Below are 13978 nucleotides of genomic sequence, written 5' to 3'. Positions count from 1 at the left end.
TTTGTCCTGATTCAGGGCATTCTTTAACTATGATGGATTATGTCATTGCTTATGGGGGTAGAAAACTGATAAAGAGCTATCTTCACCTCACTTCTCTTCTCATGCAGCTCTTATCCCCAAACCCACTCAATATAGCTGGTTTCTTGGGTAAAAGAAGGAAAATCCTATCGTTGCCTCTAAGGAAAATAGTAAGCTTGAAAATCAGCCCCCTCTGGGACACCATCCCAGTGCATTAATGCTGTGCCTCCTGAAAGTCCTCACCTGTAAGTTCAATTAAATATGAGTCTGTTCATTTCTCCATCCACCCAGCAATCACTGTTGGAAGCCTATGTGAGGGGCTCTGGATAAACCACACAAAGGTGTTTACCTTTATGGTGCTAACAGTCCAGTGGAGGACACAGACAAAAGGAAATCACAAACAAAAAGACATTAGAAACTGTGATAAGTCCTACAAAAAAAGCACAGATGTCAGTGCTTTAAAAAAAGAAAATTTTTTTAAAAAGGACCCTCTGAGTTTGTTCAAAGAAGGGCCTTCCAAGGAGGTGACATTTAAGTTGCTAGAAAGACAAAACATTTAAGTTGATGGAGAGACTGAAGTTGATAGAAGATGGGAATCTTCCTTCAAGTAGAGGGAAGACTGTCCCAAGGAAGACAGAGCAGTGTGTGTGAGGGTCATCACAGAAGGAAGAGAACTCTATTTTCATCTGGAAAAAAAAAGATAGTGGGAAATATTTTTCAAATGTCTCAATACCCTAAATCCCTCAATAATTGATAAATATATTTTCCTTTGACAACTGTTTGCCTGTGAAGTGTTTTCATGTTTCAAATTTACTTGGGTTGTTCAGCTTATGCAATCCGGTTGGTTTAGTCACTAAGTCATGTCCGACTCTTTGTGATCCCAGAAGAGGATCACCACTACTAGATCACTGTAGCCGGCCGGGCTCCTCTGTCCATGGTGTTTCCCAGGCAAGAATACTGGAGCGGGTTGTCATTTCCTTCTCCAGAGGATCTTCCTGACCCAGGGATTGAACCCAGGTCTCCTGCATTGCAGGCGGAGTGTTTACCAACTGAGCTATGAGGGAATCCCTTTATGCAATCTACTGAAGAAGAAATTAACTTAGAAAATTCTTGTTAGGGTTAGATCTGTCAATAATCCATTAATCTAGGCCTCTTTAAGATGAGACTATTTCTTGCAATAAATGTTAATTCCTGTGAAAGTGAAGTCGCTCAGTCGTGTCCGACTTTTTGCGACCCCGTGGACTGTGTAGCCCGCCAGGCTCCTCCATCCATGGGATTCTCCAAGCAAGAATACTGGAGTGGGTTGCCATTTCCTTCTCCAGGGGAATCTTCCCGACCCAGGGATCGAACCCAGGTCTCCCAAATTGCGGGCAGACACTTTAACCTCTGAGCCACCAGGGAAGCCCCCTTAATTCCTGTAATGCTTGTCATATGAGGTCCTTGAGTTACCAGCAAATACGAGTGGTTTTACTCTCCCATGGACAAATGCAATAGTAATATGTTCTACCGTAGGCAGAGCTTCTTCTGGAAGGTCCAGTCAAGTTCAGTGTCAGCACTATGTAAGGCAGGGAGGGAAGTACACACATAGACCAAGAGACTTTCTATTTTGCTAGGGAAGAAATAAACACCAAGGGGAAATTCCCTGGTGGTTCAGTGGGTAGGACTTTGCACTTTCACTGCCAAGGGCCCAGATTTGATCGCTGGTCCGGGAACTAACACCCTGCAAGCCGCAGGGTGTGGTCAAAAGAAAAAGAACACCAAGAAGTAAGGTGATCTGAGATTTTTTAGAGGAACAAATGAAGCCACAGAGAACTCTGGAAAACCCCAGGTGTCCCTTCTGGAGATCATTAACTCTGTGGAATTAATGAAAGTGAAAGCTTGGTTTGCCCCATATTGCCAAGTTTTTTAACCCTTTACCTTACTTAGAATACTGACTACTCTCAAATAATAATACTAATACTGACTACTCTCAGTTTTATACTACTAGGGCAAATGTTTAGAGCAGTTTTCTTGGCATTTTCTGTCAAAATACGGAGAAATCAACATAGCAGAAGCAGTAGTCAGATAAGTTCGCTTGAGTCTGGCTCTGCGAACAACTAGCTGTGTGCCCTTGGGCATGATATTCACTGCTCCAGCCTCAGCTCCTAACCAGTGAGAAGAGGTAGAACAAATGGTCATGAAGCCATTGCTTAATTGTAATAGTCAACATCATGATTCTTCTCCTTTATTTCCTTAATGATGGGTTTACAAGAGACACCTCAAAAGAGAAGATGTGAACTCACGGTTGATACACATGGCTTCCTCCTTTCTGGTTTTGTTGGGCATCTAATGATTCTTTGGTTCTAAGAAAAATTTCTCTGCTTTTTATGTTTCCTCACAAAAATAAATAAATTTTTTAAAAAGCAGTTAACAAGCAGGCTGGGTCTCAATATTGTCCACCTTCCTCAGCAGAGGAAATCCTTTTGTGCAGCAGGGACAAAATTGCTGGCTGACAGGTAAAGGCACTGCAGGGGGTGCCTGGACATCACTGCCCATAGGACCAACTGCCTGGATGAGTGTATACCAGTGGGTAGCAAATAACCATTTGCTCTGCTTTGCTGTTAAATCATATGTACATGTAACAAGCAAGTTTGACCTTGGAGTACAAAATGAAGCAGGGCAAAGGTAAGCAGAGTTTTTGTCAAGAGAACACACTGGTCATAGCAAATACCCTTTTCCAACAACACAAGAGACTCTACACATGGACATCACCAAATGGTCAACAAAGAAATCAGATTGATTATATTCTTTGTAACCCAAGATGGAGAAGCTCTATACAATCAGAAAACACAAGACCTGGAGCTGACTGTTGCTCAGATCATCAGCTCCTTACTGCAAACTTCAGGCTTAAATTGAAGAAAATGGGGAAAACCATTAGGCCATTCAGGTATGACCTAAATCAAATACCTTACGCTTATACGTGGAGGTGATGAATAGATTCAAGGGATTAGATCTGGTAGACAGAGTGCCTGAAGAACTATGGACAGAGGTTCATAACATTATACAGGAGGCAGTGATCAAAACCATCCCCAGAAAAGGAAATTCAAGAAGGCAAAGTGCTTGTCTGAGGAGGCATTACAAATAGCTGAGGAAAGAAGTGAAAAGCAAGGAGAAAAGGGAAAGATATACCCAACTGAATGCAGAGTTCCAGAGAATAACAAGGAGAGATAAGAAGGCCTTATCAATGAATAATGCAAAGAAGTAGAAGAAAACAATAGACTGGGAAAGACTAGAGATCTCTTCGAGAAAATCCGAGGTATCAAAGGAACATTTCATGCAAGGATGGGCACAATAAAGGACAGAAACAGAAGAAATTAAGAAGAGGTGGCAAGAATACGCAGAAGAAGTATACGAAAACGTCTTAATGACCAGGATAATCATGATGGTGTGGTCCTTCACCTAGAGTCAGACATCCTGGAGTGTGAAGTCAAATGGGCCATAGGAAACATCACTACGAACAAAGCTAATGGAAGTGATGAAATTTCAACTGAGTTATTTCAAATCCTAAAAGATGATGCTGTGTAAGTGCTACACTCAGTATGTCAGCAAATTTGGAAAACTCAGCAGTGGCCTCAGGACTGGAAAAGGTCAATTTTCTTTCCAATCTAAAAGAAGGTCAATGTTAAAGAATCTTCAAACTACCACACAATGGCGCTTATTTTGCATGCTAATAATTTTTACCTGCGTGCTCAGTCATGTCCGATTCTTTGCAATACTATGGACTGTAGCCCACCAGGCTACACTGTTCATAGAATTTTTCAGGCAAGAATACTGGGATGGGTTGCCATTTCCTTCTCCAGGGAATCTTCCTGACCCAGGGATTGAGCCTGTGTCTCTTACATTGGAGGCAGATTCTTTACCACTGAGCCACCAGGGAAACCCATGCTAATAAGGTTATGCTCAAAATCCTTCAAGCTAGTCTTCAGCAGCATGTGAACCAAGAACTTCCAGATATACAAGTTGGGTTTAGAAAAGACAGAGGAACCAGAAATCAAAGTGCCAACATTTGTTGTATCATAGAGAAATTTCAAAGGAAATTCCAGAAAAACATATACTTCTGCCTCATTGACTGCAGTAATGCCTTTGATTGTGTGGATCACAACAAACTATGGAAAATTCTTAGCAGTGGGAATACTAGACCATATTATCTGCCTCCTGAGAAAGCAGTATGCGAGTCAAGAAGCAACAATTAGAACAGGACATGGAACAACAGACTGGTTCAAAATTGGGAAAGGAATATGACAAGGCTGTATATTGTCATCCTGTTTATTTAATTTCTATGCAGAGCACATCATGTGAAATGCCTGGCTGGATGAATCCCATGCTGGAATCAAGACTGCTGGGAGAAATATCAACAACCTCAGATAGGCAGATAATACCATTCTAATGGCAGAAAGTGAAGAGGAACTAAAGAGCCTCTTGATGAAGGTGAAACAGGAGAGTAAAAAAGCTGGCTTAAAACTCAACATTTCAAAAGCTAAGATCATGGCATCCAGTCCCGTCACTTCACGACAAATGGAAGAAGAAAAAGTAGAAGCAGTGACGGATCTGGGGCCCCCAAATCACCGTGGACAGTGACTACAGCATTGAAATTAAAACACTGGCTCATTGGAGGGGAAGCTATGACAAACCAAGACATATTAAAAAGCAGAGACATCACTTTGCTGACAAAGGTCCATATAGTCAAAGCTATGGTTTTTCCAGTAGTCATATACAGATGTGAGAGTTGGATCATAAAGAAAGCTGAGCACCCAAAAATTGATGCTTTCAAATTGTGGTACTGGAGAAGACTCTCGATAGTCCCTTAGACTGCAAGATCAAGCCAGTCAATCCTAAAGGAAATCAACCCTGACTATTCTTTGGGAGGACTGATGCTGAAGCTGAAGCTCCAATACTTTGGCCACCTGATGCGAAGAACCAACTCATTGGAAAAGACCCTGATGCTGGGCAAGATTGAGGACAAAAGGAGAAGAAGGTGGCAGAGGATAAGATGGTGGGATGGCATCATCTACTCAAAGAACATGAATTTGAGCAAATCCTGGGAGATACTGAGGGACAGTACAGGGGAGCCTGGTGTGCTGCAGTCCATGGGGTTGCAAAGACCTATACACAACTTAGCGACTGAAAAACAACAGCAACATATGTATGTGTTTGTGTACCAAACTTCTAGATAAAAATTTGTACTATATGGGGAATGTAGTGACGTCAAAGGCACTGTCCCTACCTTAACGAGATTTGGATAGCATAGAAAAATGTGCTCTTTCTCTTTGGGGTGTGCAGCCTGTCTTTCTCTCTCCCACTTTTTTTTTTTTTTCATTTGGACTCCCAGAAAACTCTAACTAAAATTGCCCTTAGCAAAATGAGGAACTCCATTGGTTTTTAACAATGACGGTTTCAGGCATAGCTGGGTTTCAGCTCCCAAATGCTATCACCAGAGCCAGTCCATCCCTTAGCTGGACTTTTCCCTACATTGACCTTGTTGTCAAACAGGATCTTGTTGGAAAGGTGAAGGTCAGCAGAGGGGCCAGCCTATCCTTCACAGCTTGCATTTAGCAGCCCAGAGTACCCATGGCCTAATCCCTTCAGCAGAAGTTGTGAGATTGGCTCAGAGTCAGGCTGATTCCTGAAGCAGTCACAGTGGTTGGGGAGCAAGGTTCCTTTGGGTGGCCAGGTCTTGGTTAAAGGTTAACTCCACCCATCTCAGTTACAGGGACCGAGAGTACGGCGGGGGGTAGGGGGGATGGCAGTATGTCCAGAGAGAAAGGAGGCACACTGTTATTCCAAGAAGAAGAAGTTAATGCTGGACAGGTTAAGAGAACCAATAGTCACATTATCCCATGATATAAGCCTCTTCATTCAGAATAATAGTGAAGGAGAACTATGCAAACAGAGAAGACCAGGAGATCAGTGGGATATGGGATGGATACCTGACTAATATAGGATTGTCCTGTTCTGAGGATTGACTGGACAAAGTACTAAATCTACTAAGTCTACTTCTCTCCTTATTGTTGTCATACCACAAGCTAGACTTCTTACAAATCCTTTGGAAAGCTGCTCCTTACAATGAGTATACAGAGTTTTAATACATTATTGTTTAAATGTTGAAAAGGGATTCTTGTTTTCTTCTTTCATTGCATTTTGGCTTTTCATAGTGTGCAATTTTGCTGCATTTATAATCATTATGTACTTTGTTTTGGAAGAATGCATTTTGTCATAAAAGCTTTTCATACAACTAGAGGAATGATCAGCTTCACTATCAGTATTCCAGCACAACCTGTTTTTTTTTTCTTCCCTGAGAATATTTAAAATAAGTTGAAAAACTCAGATGTATAGCAATTGAAAAAGAAAACTAAAACCAATTTGATTCTCTTAATTGAGAAATAATTAATTTGTGCATGACAATATTAGAAAAAAGACTCCATGGATTCCTCTCTCTTTTTCTTTCACAAAGTTATCATTTAAATCTAGCTTTGTTTGTGATATAATAATGTAGAGCTTGTGCACAAAGTGAGACTAAACTAGTGCAAAGCCTTCTCTTATGAATAGGAAAAAATGAATGTTGTTTTTTTTTAATTTAAAGCAAACTGTATTTAAAATGCAATTTTGGGGAAATATAATAAAGTCAAATATAAATATTGTGAACAGATGTTTCTTGAGAAGCTTCTGAAATGAATAGTCACCATCTGGAATCATTTACAATGACAAGAAGGTGAGCATGCACCTGTTCCTTTCTTTAAAAAGACATAATCTCTGTCCCAAATTATAAACAAGTATGGCAGTTTCCATAAAAATGCAATACTCAATTTGCCAAACTGTTTAGAAAAATATTGATAAGAATGTAGATGGTTTAGAAAAGTTTGCATCTAAAAAGCTTAGTCTGTTTTCAGATTTATTTGCTCACTCCTAATTCTTGAAAGAGAAAACTCGTGAGTGGACCCATGCTCTACGTTTTTAAAGACACGCCAAAAACCGGAGTGGACACCACAGCTGCCGCCCCCACCACCACTCAAGATATCCATTTGCCCCAGACAACGATGTAGATACTCCACAACATGAATTGAACCTATAATTCTTGCGGCCTTGAGGTACTGATTGCCTACGTGGTTTCCTTAATGGTTTCTGGTATCCACATCCTTTGCAACTGGCACCAAGAGGTGGGGTCTTTTTCCATATCCTTTGAAGTAGGGCTGAACTTGTGACTTGCTTTGGCCAACAAAAGGCAGAAGTGACAGCATACTAGCTCCTAGTATAGACTTCTCGAGCCTTTGGATACTTTGATCTTCCCCAGTGCCCTACCATAGACTGTGAATAAACCTGAGCTAGCCTGCTGCAGGACGAGAGACCACACAGAGGAGAGACCAGTTATCCCTGTGAAGGCCATCTTAGAACAGCTTATAGCCAACCAACATGTGAGAAAGCCAGCCAAGGTCAGCAAATTGCCTATGTCAAGGTCCCTACCCTTTTGTCTACACCAGGGTTTTGATTTTTCCATGACTAAAGAATGACCTGGGTGTGATGCAAGTTGCTAAAGGATGTTGAAACTCCTGGCTGCTAGTCTTTTATCTCCTTGAACTACAGAAAGGTAGGTACAGTTGCAGGGATCTAGTTCAAAAGAGAAGATGCCGAAACGTATAGGTAGATATTGATAAGCAGGTTGACGGCTGTAAACAAATGAAATAGGAAAAACACACTGAGTGAATCCAGGAATATGGTTAGCTTACTGAAGAGAATAATCTACTTAATAATTGCAGCACATTTTAAAATATAATTATAAATGAGTCTAATCTCTGTTGAAATGCATTCTTCCTACAAGTGAATTCTTGTTTCAGCAGATGGTTCCACACGCTGTACGTTCTTTTAAAATATTTAGTTAATTCACTTATAAATTAACTCTACTGATTTCCTAGCTAATTAATCTTAATTAGAGTAGTTTTACTGTAATTAACTGATGCTGGGAAAGCTTGAAGGTAAAAGGAGAAGGGGGCAGCAGAGATGAGATGGGTAGATAGCATAACTGACTCAAAGGACATGAGTTTGAGCAAACTCAGGGAGAGAGTGGAGGACAGAGGAGCCTGGTGTGCTGCAGTCGATGGGGTCGAAAAGAGTTGGACAAGACTTAGAAACTGAATAACAACAAACTCCATTATTGCACTGACCTGATAGCTACTGAAGATGACTTTCAAAGAATAAAGCAATACTTTTTGTATTTGTGATGATCATTTATTTGTTACTTCCCTGGTATTCATCTTCCACTTTCCCTCTATCCTTACTCCAAAATTTCTTTCCCTTAGTCATGTGATTTGGGTGGGAATAATCTTACTACAAATTCCAGAGACAGGCCTATGTCACATGGCTACTTGTGTTGGTTCTGGAATGTAGAACACAGTCTAAGCCAGTAAGAGGCAAGGAGATGCTTGTTAGATTTCTGATGTGGAGAAGCTTGCCTGGCTCCCTGCTTGGTGTGTGACCTGGAATTATGGAAGTTATTTGTCTGTAGGGAGAAAAATTCTAGAGATGCAGAGGGCCACAAAATGGAGCCTAAGAATGAAGTGACATCACAGAAGGGAGATAAGAGAGAGAGAAAAAAAAAAGGTCTTTAGAAACACTGTTTGAGGGTCTCAGTCAATTCAGTTCAGTTCGGTTCAGTTCAGTTCAGTTGCTCAGTCGTGTCCGACTCTTTGAGACCCCATGAATCACAGCATGCCAGGCCTCCCTGTCCATCACCAACTCCCAGAGTTTACTCAAACTCATGTCCATCGAGTCGGCGATGCCATCCAGCCATCTCATCCTCTGTCGTCCCCTTCTCCTCCTGCCCCCAATCCCTCCCAGCATCAGGGTCTTTTCCAATGAATCAACTCTTCTCATGAGGTGGCCAAAGTATTGGAGTTTCAGCTTTAGCATCATTCCTTCCAATGAATACCCAGGGCTGATCTCCTTAAGAATGGACTGGTTGGATCTCCTTGCAGTCCAAGGGACTCTCAAGAGTCTTCTCCAACACCACAGTTCAAAAGCATCAATTCTTCGGTGCTCAACTTTCTTCACAGTCCAACTCTCACATTCATACATGACCACTGGAAAAACTATAGCCTTGACTAGATGGACCTTTGCTGGCAAAGTAATGTCTCTGCTTTTTAATATGCTACCTAGGTTGGTCATAACTTTCCTTCCAAGGAGTAAGCGTCTTTTAATTTCATGGCTGCAGTCACCATCTGCAGTGATTTTGGAGCCCACAAAAATAAAGTCAGCCACTGTTTCCACTGTTTCCCCATCTATTTCCCATTAAGTGATGGGACAAGATGCCATGATCTTAGTTTTCTGAATGTTGAGCTTTAAGCCAACTTTTTCACTCTCCTCTTTCACTTTCATCAAGAGGCTTTTTAGTTCCTCTTCACTTTCTGCCTTAAGGGTGGTGTCATCTGCATATCTGAGGTTATTGATATTTCTCCCAGCAATCTTGATTCCAGCTTGTGCTTCATCCAGCCCAGAGTGTCTCATGATGTACTCTGCATATAAGTTAAATAAGCAGGGTGACAATATACAGCCTTGACGTACTCATTTTCCTATTTGGAAGCAGTCCGTTGTTCCATGTCCAGTTCTAACTGTTGCTTCCTGACCTGCATGCAGGTTTCTTAAAAGGCAGGTCAGGTGGTCTGGTATGCCCATCTCTTAAAGAATTTTCCAGAGTTTATTGTGATCCACACACTCAAAGGCTTTGGCATAGTCAATAAAGCAGAAATAGATGTTTTTCGGGAACTCTCTTGCTTTTTCAATGATCCAGCGGATGTTGGCAATTTGATCTCTGGTTCCTCTGCCTTTTCTAAAACCAGCTTGAACATTTGGAAGTTCACAGTTCACGTATTGTTGAAGCCTGGCTTGGAGAATTTTGAGCATTACTTCACTAGCGTGTGAGATGAGTGCAATTGTGCAGTAGTTTGAGCATTCTTTGGCATTGCCTTTCTTTGGGATTGGAATGAAAACTGACTTTTCCAGTCCTGTGGCCACTGCTGAGTTTTCCAAATTTGCTGGCATATTGAGTGCAGCACTTTCACAGCATCATCTTTCAGGATTTGAAATAGCTGAACTGGAATTCCATCACCTCCACTAGCTTTGTTTGTGGTGATGCTTTCTAAGGCCCACTTGACTTCACATTCCAGGATGTCTGGCTCTAGGTGAGTGATCACACCATCGTGATTATCTGGGTCGTGAAGATACAACTTTAGCCTGAAGTTAACGTTGCATCTGGACTTTTGTCCTTGGCAAAGCCCATTAATAATTTCCAGGGAATAAAAATGAAATGAAAATAGAATCTAGGTAATAAAATCTAGCCTTTTTTCCCCTTTGTACTTCTTCTAGTTTCACTTGCTGATAAAGGGGTGCACGCAGAGGCCTTGAACTCTGCACTTCAGACCAGAGTTCTTAGTGTGAAACAGCTGGGCCAGATACTTAGCTTGGGGTCCAAGTACAGAAGCATTGCAGGACATCTCAGTTCAAGATGGTGACTGGGGGCCCTGTGGAGGGATGCTGAACCCACACAGCAGTCTGGAGCCTAAGCAGCACAGCTGAGCCTGCTGTGAGAGAACTCTGCTCCCTTCCTTCCCTGCGGATGAGATCTTTTGGCTTCCCTGGTGGCTCAGATGGTAAAGAATGTGCCTGCCGTGTGGGAGACCTGGGTTTGATCCTTGGGTTGGGAAGACCCCCTGGAGGAGGGTATGGCAGCCCACTTGAGTATTCCTGCCTGGAGAATCCCCATGGACAGAGGAGCCTGGCTGGCTGCAGTCCATGGGGTCTCAAAGAGTCGGACACGACTGAGTGACTAACACACACATACCTAAGAGGTTGGTTCCATCTAATTACCCCCAGTCAATACAGAGGAAGAATTTGACAAAGCCCAGAAATGGGGCTTCAGTAGAGATATAGGAGGCCATGATGGCTAGCTACTGAACACAAGCAATACTTCTTTCTCCAAACCACAGCTTGTCAAGCCACCAGGGAGGCTGGCTCGGCAAGGAACTCACTGTGGTAGAGAAGCCCTCTATGATTGATTAGCTGAAGTCATGGTAACTCCTACCATGAAAAGTGTAATCAATTGGATAGTTAAAGCCTGTCCCATCTTCAATGAACAACCTCCAGAGGGGAATGCAGACCCCCCAGAGGCCCCCAGATAAGGCCCGTTCAGACCAGAGGGACATATCTTAAGGAAGATTCGCAAATTGATCTCACTGTCATGCTGAGCATACTGGGCAATTTCAGGTACGTTTTGGTGCTAGTGGAAACATTTTCAGGGTGGGTAGAAGCGTTCCCTGCTAGAGCTGAAATGGCATCTCTCCCCAGTTTTAGGCTGCCAGGATCCCTACAAAATCATAATACCCAGCACTTGTGTCTCAAGTGAACAAAAGGGATAACAATGCCCTAGGCATAGAACGGACCTTGCTTTCAGTCTGGATACTCCAATCCTTGAACAAAGTAGGGAGATCCAATCAGACCTTACTCAGGCTATGCCAGGAAACTCAAGAAAATTGGATTAGGTTACTCCCAATTGCCCTGCTTAACATGTGGTTAGCCCCAAGGCATAAGTTAAAGTTAAATGCCTTTGAACTTCTGTATGGTAGACCCATCATCCCCCAAGCCCAAAGGATACCTCATACACCTTGAAATGGAACAACTCAAGTATGCCCTCCAGACAGGAGAAACTATGAAACCTCTTACGGAGTTTGTAACCAGTACTGCCACTCTTTCTGGCCAGGAGATGGAACAAACCTAAAAACCTGGAAAGCCAGCAGCTGGCATGATCAGCCCACTCCTAAGTGGAACGAAGCTCATTTGGTGACTCTAACCACCCATTCTGCCCTGGAGTTGCCGGGGATCACTCCGTGGGCACATCATATTCAAGTGAGGAGGGACCATAAGCCCTAAACTCTGGAAGTACAACCTGGAGCAAAAGACCCCTTTGACTACTCCTGCAAACCCTTCTCCCACCTAAAGCTTCTCTTCTGAAACACAGCAAAACTTGGTCCCCAAAGAGCAGACTACTAACTGAAGGAATCATTGCAGTCATAGGGGTGCTAGTAACCTTGGCTGGAGGAACTCTGTCACCATAATAAAAAGGTAACAGGGCTTCCCTGGTGGCTCAGTGGTGAAGAATCTGCCTGCCAATGAAAGAGACACAGGTTTGATCCCTGATCCAGGAATATCTCACATGCTATGGAGCAACTAAGCCCCTGGGCCACAACTACTGAGGCTGTGCTCTAGAGCCTGGGAAGTACAACTGCTGAGCCCCTGAACCCAGCTACTGAAGGCCCCATGCCCCATGCCTGGGCTCCACAATAAGAGAAGCCACCACAATGAGAAGCCAACATATTGCAACCAGCAGCCAGTGCAGCAACAAAGCCCCAGGACAACCAAAACTAAATAAATAAAATTTTTTAAAAAATTAACAACGACCAGGGCAACAGTGGCCAATATGACAAGTCTTGACCTCAAGCTATAACGAAAGTCTGTTGATTCACTGACCAGTGTAGTCCTAGATAACTGAATTGCTCTAGATTATCTGTTAGCTGATCTGGGAGGAACCTGTGCACTGGTCAAAACTTTGTGTTGGCTTTATGTTGTGGAAGTGGCCTGATTGATGAAAGTGCAGACAGACTACTGGAAAAACCAACTTGGCTGCAGAAACCAGGCAGACTAATCTGGCTGAACAAATGTGGAGGGATAAAACAGGCCCTCCCCAGCATCATTCTGTTTCTACCTTTCTTGGGCCCCTTATGACCATTATTCTCTTGCTAGTATGTGGGCCATGCATCCTAAATTGTATAGTGTCTTTGTCTCCAAAGGTTAGACATATGGTGGCTCAGGGATACAGAAAACTCAGGGCTGAGCCCTGGTGACAACCAAACAATTCTAAAGGCAACTGCAGAGAAGTTCTGTTCCTCCTCTAGCCGGCATTATGGCATCACCTCAAATTAGCCAGGAAGACAGACCTGGCCCCTCAAGAATGAAGAGTGGGACAAGAGACAGAGGAAAGATTTCTCATTAGCAAAACCCATTAACAATTCCTAGGAAATAAAAACAGAATCATTATCATAAAATAAAGTCTAATTTTTTTTATCCTTTCTTATTCTTAGTCTAGATTCATTTTATCACAGAGTGCCATGTACAGAAGCCCAGCACCTGGTGCTTTAAACCAGAGTTCCTAGTGCTAAAGGGCAGCACCCACACTGCAGCTCTGTAGGCAACATACAGCCGCCCAGGACATCTCGATTCAAGATGGAGTGAGGTTGTGTGTAGAGACACTGCACCCGCCCCTCGAGAGTTCTGCCCCTCCCCTCCTGCTCATATGTGTGTGTGCTAAGTTGTCTCACTCGTGTCAGACTCTTTGCAGCCCTATGGACTGTAGCCCACCAGGCTCCTCAGTCTGTGGCAATCTCCAGGCAAGAATAGTGGAATGTTTGCCGTGACCTCCTTCAGGGGATCTTCCTGACCCAGGGATTGAACCTGCATCTCTTATGTCTCCTGCATTGGCAAGAGGGTTCTTTATCCCTAGCGCCACCTGGGAAGCCTACTGATGATGAGATCCCTATAAAGCAGCCCCACCCTCTACCTGTTGGAGGAGAGTGTGGACTGCTTGCATCTCTCCATTCTTTGATCCAAGAATAAAAGTTTCCATTGTTTCTGAACCAAACTTGGTCTCATTCTATTGGCACCAGTGAGACTAGATAGGAGGACACTTCTTGGGGATCAACTCCAGAGGGTCGATAACATTTTCACATTTATTTTTTTTCTGATTCTTTTTGGCGGGGGTCTGTTCTGGGTCTTTGTTGCTGCACTCAAGCTTCCTCTAGTTGCAGTGAGCAGAGGCTATTCTCTGGTTGTGGTTCGAGGGCTTCCCACTGTGTGGCTCCTCCAGTTGTGGAGCCTGGGCTCT

Source organism: Bubalus bubalis, chromosome 7 (genome assembly GCF_019923935.1).
Source record: "Bubalus bubalis isolate 160015118507 breed Murrah chromosome 7, NDDB_SH_1, whole genome shotgun sequence".
Lineage (NCBI taxonomy): Eukaryota > Metazoa > Chordata > Mammalia > Artiodactyla > Bovidae > Bubalus > Bubalus bubalis.
This window is presented reverse-complemented; position numbering follows the sequence as displayed.